The sequence below is a fragment of the Chrysemys picta genome, chromosome 2 (genome assembly GCF_011386835.1).
Source record: "Chrysemys picta bellii isolate R12L10 chromosome 2, ASM1138683v2, whole genome shotgun sequence".
Lineage (NCBI taxonomy): Eukaryota > Metazoa > Chordata > Testudines > Emydidae > Chrysemys > Chrysemys picta.
In genome coordinates, this window is record NC_088792.1 from 286,974,179 (window position 1) to 286,984,661 (window position 10,483).

Here is a 10,483-nt window from a genome sequence, read left to right on the forward strand (position 1 = left end):
AGAAATAGCAGCGGGCCAGGGTCACTAAGGTGTTGCTAGCTGCCTCTTTTAGTTCATTTGTTGCTTCCTAAAAAAAAAAACAGAGAGAGAGAGAGAGAGAGACTGAGGTGACTGAAGCCGGTTGCACTAGCCAGAGTTGTTTATATGAGTCAAGTCCTTGTTTCTGTGCATAAGTTGTGAATGAACCTCCCAACTTTCTGTGGAGAGAGTCATTAGTCTTGGGGCTTTATACTGCTACTTATCGCGATAGTATCAGAGCGCCTTCCACATAACATCAGGATCAATAATGAAATCCCTAGTAGACTTTGGGAAAGACTTGCTCGTTAAGAAACCATAGGCCCGTCTCTGTGTCTGATATCATGTGTCTCGGGTCCTGATCCTGCAAAGCACTTAAGCACATGTGTAACTTTTGCATGTGAGTTCTCCCATCCTATGCATGTGCACAAGTGCTGTCTAGGACCTGGGCTTTGGTCTGGAGGGAGGTGTGGGCCTCTAACAGGAGAATCTATTTTTGTTTCAGTATATAGTTTACCCCTCCAAAAAAGAGAGTTTTAATTAGTTAAAGCTTTGGCTCCTTTGATTAGTATCTCGGGAGAACTAACTTACCTGAGTCTCTCTCATGTGGTTTGAGGCCAGGGTTATTATTTTGTTCAGTAGCCCACTCTCTAGGCCCCCAGTGTCCTGCTGTAATACTTTCTCCAGGACACAGTAAATGTCAACTCTGTCTCGCTGCGGACAAAACATAAAAGAGAATAAACAATTGGAAAAAGGTTTTCTTGATGACCACACAGTAATTTGGCTAATAAGCCCCTGCCCTAAAGAGTTTACAATCCACACATGAAATGACTAGCCCAAGTCTTATCATAACAGAGCAGGTCCGTGGCCAGGAAGAGAATCCATGTCTCCTGAGTCATTATCCAGAATCCTAGCCACGAGGCCACCCTGACTCCTCAGCCTGCATGCTCACACAAGTCATCCATTGGTTTAATTGGTGTCAAACATGCCATGCCCTCCACAATCACTGCATTTAGCAGCACTTCAGAAGCAGCTGAGCAATTAACATATTTTAATCTTCCTGGAGAGAAAAGAGCCAGAATAAGCGCCCTTCACTGCCCCCTTAGCTAGTTTCATTTATTTAAAACAAACAATACAAATGAGCACCTTGCCCTTGCTCTATCCACTCCAGACAGAATTTGTAAATTTGTAATTACAAAATACCCAACTCCCGCAGTACGTCCTCAACAGTTCCTAGGGGAAATTAGCTCAACAGTTAGATCTACATTGACAGTCGCACACTCGAAGGTGTCTTTTATGAGGCCCATCAGTGTAGAAATTCACAGATGATACTAAATATGGAGGAGTTGTGGTATCAGCTGGGACAGAGAAAAACTAAAGAGGGACACAGAGAAATTAAAAACCTGAGCAGAGAACAAGATTCATTTCAGAAAACTGCCAACTAGCACATCTGGAAAGGAGGTAGAAGTAACTGACATAATGGGAGGGAGAAAAGTGGGAAGCAACAAGTGCCCTGGAGGTGACAGTGAAAAACAAAGTCAACACGTATATGCAAGGTGTGATGGCTCCCACAAAGAGCCATGTGGGTTGGGTCTTTTACACACAGGGATCATGGTACAAAGCAGGAAGACACCAGTTCCTCTCTGTTCTGCTGAGGTGTGACTGCATCTGGATTGTTGCATTTTCTAGCACCACATTCCCAGAGAGCTCAACAAATTGGAAGTAATTCATGGGAGAGCAAAAAAAGAATGCAGGGGGGTGGCAGAATTGACTTCTGAATAGAGCCCTGCAACCTGACCCAAATCCTACGGGACCTGACTACAGGCGTCAGGGTCAGGTTGGATGAGAAAACCCCTCTTGGGCTCGGGTCAGGTCGGCTCTCCTCTTTTAGCCCATGGGATCGGCACAACCGTGACCGCATGTTGCTGCCAACCACCACCTCCTTTCTGCTTGGGGCCCATTTAGGTTGGGCTTAAAAATTGGGCCCAAGCAGACCTCTACTTCTGAAGACAGCCTGAAAGAGCTGCCTATGGCAGATGCGGCCAAGGGATGACTATGAGGGAGACATGATAATACCATACACCTATCTGAAGGGTGTGAACACCAAGGAGGGAGAGGAATTTTTTAGTATAATACATTTAGGTAAAAGTAGGAGTAATGGGATTAAACTAAAAAAAGACATACAATTTAGACTTTAATAACAGGAAAAATGTCCCAACTGTGAGACAGGTCTATTAGGCTATGACATAGTCTTCCTAGGAAAGTGGTGGAAGCTCAGTCATTAGGGGATTTTAAAATTAGTTTGGCCCAAACAGTGAAAAATGACTGCTGGGAATTCTCCTGCATTTAGGGTTACCATACGTCCTCTTTTTCCCGGACATGTCCGGCTTTTCGGCAGTCAAACCCCCGTCCGGGGGGAATTGCCAAAAAGCCGAACATGTCCGGGAAAATGGCGGTTCTGCTCCTCCCCTGACTCTTCGGCTCTGTTTAAGAGCCGAGCTACCCGAGCGCTACCGGCTTTGGGCAGCCCCCGTGCCTCCGGACCCTGCGCCGCCGGAGCCCGGGAGGGGAAGTGCCTGGCTGGGGGCACAGGGTCCGGAGGCATAGGGGCTGCCCAAAGCCCAAGCGCTACTGGCTTAACAGTTTGCCGGGCAGCCTCTAGATCCTGCGCCCCCGGCTGGACGCTTCCCCTCCCAGGCTCCAGCTGCGCTGGGGAAGCGCCGGCCGGGGGCGCAGGGTCTGGGGGCTGCCCGGCAAACCGTGAAGCCGGTAGCGCTGGGGCAGCCCTTTCCCCGTGGCTGGGAGTGGAAGGAGGGGGGGTGGAGTTAGGGCGGGGAAGGGGCGGAGTTGGGGCGGGGCTAGGGGCGGGAAATGGGCGGGGCCTGGGCCCGTGGAGGATCCTCTTTTTTTATTTATTAGATATGGTAACCCTACCTGCATTAGCAGGGAAATGGACTGGATGCTCCGATAGGTCTTTTCCATCTCTGTCTCCTGCGAGTCTCTAAATCTATGTGACCTGCATGCCAAGGTCATAAAGCACTTTGGAATGTTCAAAGCCAATCAGATCCCTTGACTGGCTAAACATTCCAGTGGTTCTGCTTGAAAAGGACTGCTTCTGCAAACTGCAATCATACCAGAGAGCTCCACTGGGGAGAAGCTCCTTCCCTTCATTTTTAAATGGAAGGAGGATTTGTTTAATTGAAAATTGTCTCTGATTACTTATGAATACATAGGCACTATGTAATTCAAGTAATTCATCAAATTAATTAACATAATTAATTGAGTAATTCAAATAATTAAAGTAGTAGGAGGCCAAGTACAGTTCTGAACTGAACTGCTTATCTTGGCCTCCTAGTACTTTAATTGAAACTAAAATGCCTTCTGTGTTGGCCCTTAATAGAGAAATGGAATTTGTTGGATGCAAGTATTAATAAATGGAAAAAGGGGTCTGAATATTACTCCTAGGGGAATTCTGCACTACTGCGCACGTGCATAATTAATGAGCCTAGGATTTAGAGCAGGGAGTCAGTTCACTTGGGTTTTATTCACATTCTTTTACTAACTTGCTAAGTGGTGTTGAGCAAGTAACTTAATTCCCTGTGACACAAATCATCCATAAATGGGGATAATGCTTACTATTCTCACAAGGGTGCTGTGAGTCTAAATTCATTAGTATTAGGTAAGTGCTTTAAGAGTTTTGGATGAAGATGCTAAAGAAGGGCAAAGTATTATTGGTAGAGCTTCCTGCAAGTCCTATAGTGTACTTTTACTATATCCAGCCCATGTACTCCACTGTGTGTAAAAGGACAACGCTCTCTTTATAGAGCATTATATCATCCTGATCTGTAATAACAGCATTTTGCATTCTGAGTTTATGCCTGAGGACAGAAGGGTGAATCCTGATTATACTGATGGTGCGCCAGGCCAAGTTCTATACTGAATTACCCCCATGCATTCCCCTATACCCCCATGAAGTCAGGTAGAATTTGGTGTGGACACATGGAAAGCAGATGTAATTTCATGAAATTGCCCTACCTCATCCTGTTGCAGTTTCTCTAGCAGAACTGTCACAACGCTAGCCAGCTCGGTCTCAGCAATAAAGGCAATCCTGAGGGCAATTTTGCCCTTATCTTGGTAATCCATATTTGCCAGGAGGGAAACAACCTCATTATAAACACCTGAAATTAAATAAAAGGATTCGGTTGGTTACCACTGATAGTAGAAATTGATGCCGGCCTCTTTAATTCACTATCCAGTAAAGATTCTGCAGGACCCCAAACACTGTGAGAAGCAGACCTGGGAATCATGTAAATCCTTTTCCTTGCGCCTGATGACCAGGTTTGTTTGCTGAACTACCCAATGTGTTTGGGGGGAAATCATAATGAAGAAAATTTGCTCCTTTCAAGTAGATCCCCACGTAAAATAATCTTCCTTTCCCTCTTTACTATCATTTCAAGAGTTTTGATTCCATACAGAATAATTTATGGTCAAAATTTTCAAAACTGGGTGCCTAAACTTAAGCTCTGAAATCCATATTAAGGCACCTATACCCTGAGTCAGCATCCTAATCACATGCTTAACTCTAAGCCAACAAAGAGACCTAAAGTTAAGCACATGTTTAAGAGTTTTGCTTATTCAGGGCCTCATTTTCAAAAACCCTGAGCACCCACATGTACCTATTGGCTATGCTGGGAACTTTTTGGGGCTCAGTATCTCTTGAAAATCAGGCCACTTTTTTAGACATTGGTATGAATTTAGAAGCCTAACTTTAGGCCCCCTGTTTTGAAGAAAGGCTTTAATCTTATTTTATGGTCGTTTAAATACTTGCAGCCAAGACTCATGGAACAGAGTTCATCCGGTTGCCTGTAGATGTCATAAAGGACTTTCCCCCCCCCCCCATGTACAATTGACTAGATGTATGCTGTGAGTGGGGTCAGGTGGTTCCCTCCAACCTTCACCTGAAGCATCAGGGATTGACCATAGCAGGAGAAGGGACACCTGGTAAGGTGGACCAGTGCTCCAAGATGGTTCAGAGAATCTGTTTCCTTAAATGTCCTGCTCACATACTCAGGGTCCAACTGATCTCTAGAGTTGTGGGTGGGAACGAATTTTCCCCTGCTCAGATTGGCAGGGACCTTTGGGTGGGAGGATGGGGCACTGATCACCTGCTAGGATCATCTGAGTATATCTGACCTATTCAATTCTCTACCATTGCAAGGGCCTCAGGCATTGGTGGAACCGCAGTCTCTCCTGTTCTCTGCCTATGGCACACAACAGTTTAGTCTCCTAAAGACTGAAATGTTTTAGTCCAAGACAAGTTTTTGGGTTCAGTATAGGGTTGCTAGGTGACATTTTAATGGCCTGTGAAATACAGGAAGTCAGGCTAGATGATCTAATGGTCCCTTCTGGCCTTAAACTCTATGAAACTATGAAATAGCTGATATATTAAAAAAATCTGGATTTTATCTCCCATGTATCTCTTAGCTGTGGGCAGAAATTCTCCAGGAGACTTAATATTTAACAAGAACTCTGAAATGCCATATTTATCTGTCTCCATTGTAACAGCATTCCAAAGCATGAAGGAGGAACTAACAAGATTTCCCCTTCCCAGGAAAGACTGCTTGAGGTTAGGTGATTGCCCATCCTTTATGCAAATTGCATCCTTCACTTCTAACACCCAGATGCAAACTGAATCATAACTATCCTACATTGCCCATCTAGCTGCAGTAATGATAATGTTGGATTAGGAGCACTAGTATTGCTAAGAAATGTGACCCCATGCTTTCTTATCCTGCATTTAAGATATTAGCAGAGCTTCATTTAGACAGCTAGAGGAGAAGTCCTTCTGCATTTTTTGTTCTAATTTCCCCCATCTCTGGTGGATTCCACAGCTAGATGTTGGCTCCATGGATGCAGAAGACACAAAATGAGGACCCATAATAAACCTAAAACAACTGGGAGAAAAGAAGGAAGATCTCCCCCATAGCATTCAATAGAAACTCAGATTCTCAGGAAAGTTTGCAGGTGCAGAGGCTGTGGGCCAACTCCTCAACTGGTGTAAATCAACACAGCTACAAGGAAGTCAACAGAGCGACACTGGTTTACAGCAGCTGAGGTTCTGGTCATAGAAATGGAGAACATTACAGCTAATCTATCTGTATGCCTATGCTTTCTAAATGTGTGTGTGATTATAGAATGGATATAGAGAATACAATGCTGACCCTTACCTCTGTCGGTTACCTCCTGCTCAATCACCAATTTATTCATCTTTAATACTTCCTCCAGTCCGACCTCCAAAGAGCTCCCGTACTGATAGGCAGCTGACCTCTCAGTCAGTCAGGTCCAGGCTAACCAGTTAAGATTATGCAAGCACTATTATGACATCCATGTGACTGTGGCACACCACATAAACTGCTGCTGACCAGGTATGTGCTGTAATTACATGGTCAAGATCCTCAAAGTTATTTAGGCTCCTAACTCGCACTGAAATCAGTAGATGTTAGGAGCCTTAATACATTCCAATATGGGCCCATACATGTAAGCAGTCCAATAGGCAGCTAAATTTGCTCCAGTGTCGAATTTCTCCTTCTCTCTCCATCATTTTGAATTTTGGTTCGGTCCCTCTCTCACTTTCCAATATCGGTTTAATCTGAAAATCTGCTCCTGCTTGAATTTATATAAAATAAAAGCACCAAAGAAAGAGAAGAAACTGCCTTGGAGAATGCACAGTGACACTTAAGTGTGGTTGGTTGGTTGGTTGGTTTCCTTTGCTTTTTAATTTGGTTGATCAAAAAGCCAGATGAAACCTTATTGAACTGTATTACAAATATTGATTTTATATTGTTTTACAATGAATTGAAATTTATACTTCATTTCCATGTCCTGCCAAACAAATCAACGACATTCATTTTTATTGTGTTTAATACAGTGTGGTGTCATATGTACGGCCATATGTAGAGCCAACACTTGATTTTGAAAGTTATGTTGCCTTTAAAGCATTCAGAGTGATGACACTCTTTGCAGTAAACCATATGGAAAAAGAATTCCAATTACATTTGTCCCTTGCTATGCATAACTTATTTTGTGCCTTTCTACCCTTTCTGCTTTTGTCCTTACACATATATGCTATTCTTTTGTACTCCACCTTAGTAATTCGTCCACTAGTGCACATTTAATGTTGAGACTAATCACACATATGCACAAGATATCACCTACGATGCAGGACAGGTAGTGCAACTTGTGCAGTATTCAGTTGCACCTCTTACTGTAATATAAAATTCACCTGTTATCACTATAGGTCTCGGTGAGAACATGCACAACTGGTAAGCTGTGACTCTTACTGATGCAGGCTGTCTCTGTGTTTAGCACTTCAACATGCAAGTTCTACACTAAAAAAGCACACTTTTGCTGGAAAAATGAAAGACGTGTTTTGCTACCAACTTCAACCTAGGACATGCAACGTCTGTACTGGTGCATACCTGTTTAACTGGAATATGCATGCTAAAACAAGTTGATTACTGTAGCATTCAATAGTGGCACTAGTACAGATCCTGTTCAGAAATATGCAACACCTTTCTTGGTCAAATGAGTCCTGTTCTAATTAGAAGGTTTATAGGCTCGTACGAATTTTGGAACTGCAGTGTTGATTGTTGCTTAAACATAAAGAACATACCATTCCTGAGTTTCCCAGGTATGAAATACAAAACAAGGGTGTGTTGATTTTTGAAAGATGCTGCAGAGTGCACAATTACATCATTCACAGGCCGCATGTGCTTCACAAGCTTGTATTCCACAGCATTTGGAAAATAACTTAAAAGATGATGCTAACGTTAATACTTTTTGAATTTCCCACATAGTCAATAGCCCCATTGGAGGAGAGGGAGGGGGAAGTAAGATAGAAAACCGTATGTTTGTACAGGTAGTCGTTTATTTTTATAATGTACTGCATGATAATATAAAGAATATGCCTAAACGGTGTGAAAGTTGTGGGGACACAGACAGCAATCGAGAACATTAAATCGAAGGATGATGTTTTATCTTTAACTCATACTTAGAAAAGCTGGGCCCAGCAGAGCCATTCTAGCAGCTCTTCCCTGCTCCTCAGTATAAGGGGTCTGGGTGGGGTGGAGTGGAGTAGGCTCCGGCTGTTCTTGGATGGCTCAGTGCAGCTAGAATAGAAATTGAAGCACCTCTGCGGCTGCTCTTTTGTATAGTGGGGACTGGCCAGGCCTGTGAGTTTGGGTGGCACAGAGATGGCACAAAGAGCTCTTTTTTCCCAGCCCTGTGCTAAGTGCAAAAATGAAGACACGGAATCGGTCAAGGTCTTCTTTAGATCCATTCTGAGCTGTTTTTAATTAGGTTTGAGACAAAACATATACATGTTTTTTTTCTTATATAGAATTTAAAATACGTATTAATGACCGAACAGCTCTGAATTGCTCTCAAGTGAACCTGAGTTAATGTTTTTGAATTGATTATTTTTTTGTCCCGTGGTTCACTCAGAAGTCTTGCCAATTTGTCACATAAAAAGTGCACAATGCAAGACCTTCAGAAACTCTCTTGGAAAGTAGTGACTCTTGTCACCAGCAGCAGCCTTTACTTCAGTTTAATATTTCCCTAATTAAACAAAAATCATTTCTTGATCAGTGCCATTTTTATTGGGTGATGTTTTTACAGTGATATAAGCTAGAACAGGTCAGTTATCTTCCATTTATGAGCACTCGTAAAAAAAGTACAAACGAAAATTTCAAACTATGAAACAGAATGTGATTCCAAGCTGGATTCCTGGACAAAGTAGAACCCCTGTCAATAGAAATTCATAATAGCCGTGCTGCTCACACCGCTCACAAGAGAGCAACAGCTAGTGCTGCCTTACTGCCACTAACCAAGACATTTTCTGCACCTTGTTTAATCTCTTTCGGGTGGGAAAGGGGGCTGAGCTCTGTGGAGGCTCCCTTTCTTTGCCAGCATTAGCAACCCGCCAGGAGTAAAATACTGCACCAGATTTATGAAATGAAGGAGGATTTTGCCCCAGAAAATGACTGCTCTCCGAGTGGATGGTTCATCTGGATCTGAGCAGACTCCAGCCTTTTTGTGAAGCCTAAAAATATTCACCAATGAAAAGCTTTTAAACTGGTGTCTTTAAAAGCAGAGTAAACACAAAGATTGTGGCAAAAAACTGGGCTCAGTGCTCTTGGTGCCTTTTCTATAACTGTACCTGGTTTTTAATTACTTCCTTTCACTACCGGCATTGAATTACAATGTATGTGTTATATAGCTCTTTATCAGAACTCTGTACAGTTGTGAACTGCTGCTTTATGACCTGATTCAATAAAAGAAAATTGTCCGGCTCCCACGCTGTGACCGTGGAAGCCTCAATCTCCATATATTTAATTGAAATGGAACTTTACACATTAAGTATTCCACACAGAAAGAATGGGAACAGAATTTGAAAATAAACTCCTTTGGAATGAACTGGAATGTTCTGTATTAATACTGGAAATACTCTAACATTTTGAAATATAAATGTTTGTCCCATTAACTGGCATTATGACAAATATAATTGATCTTTTCCCAACATGAGTAATGACCTCAGTGGAAACATTTTAACCTCTTATATTTGTACTTAAAATTTTCAGTAAAATACAGAGCTATTTCAAGTTACCCTTCCAGATCCATGGGCCTGGTGGTGTATCTACTGATAAAGACCCTGATAAAGCAAAATATTTACACACATGCTTAATGTTAGCCATATGAGTAGTTCCATTAACTTAATGGGAATACTCATGCTTAAAGTTAAGTATATCCTAAAGTACTTTGCTGAAGAGAGTTGTAACCTTTCAGTGAATGTGACCACTGATTAGTTAAAAATATTCTCCCATTGAAAAAGCTTTTCTGCTTACCCGTTTCTTGACTGTGGAACTTATTTCTGATAGAAGATAAGTAAGTGCAGCTTTCTTGGATAATCGGGATTCCCAAGTGCCAGGAGCAGGGTGACCTTCTGCCTCCTGAATATGGAATTGCTCCTTTGTGTAACACCTTTGACATAAGTAATACCGTGTGAAAGAAATAAAGACTATAACATGACCTCCTTATATGGTTGCACGCTTACAGCAGTTCCACACAGTAGTTAGTGCCCAACAGGGGGTCCCCAAGACTTGCATGTAAAACTAGTATCGATGTCTCTGTTTTGTAAGTTTTATTTTTGTAACTGTGCATGTAAAGCATCACTGAATCAATGGATCTGTTGAAGAACTCAGCTGCTGGAACCATGCGAAATGTTTTGAATTGCCCTTAAAATATGGAAAATGTTTTCTGAATGCTTTATATTCTTTCTGCTGTAAATTAAAAACAAAAAATTTCCCCTTACTAAGTGTATTTCTTTTAACTTCCATTTTAATCAAGAAGGAGCTGAAGTTCCTCACGTAATTATATATATCCTTGTAAAGTATGGATCTGTGTCACACAC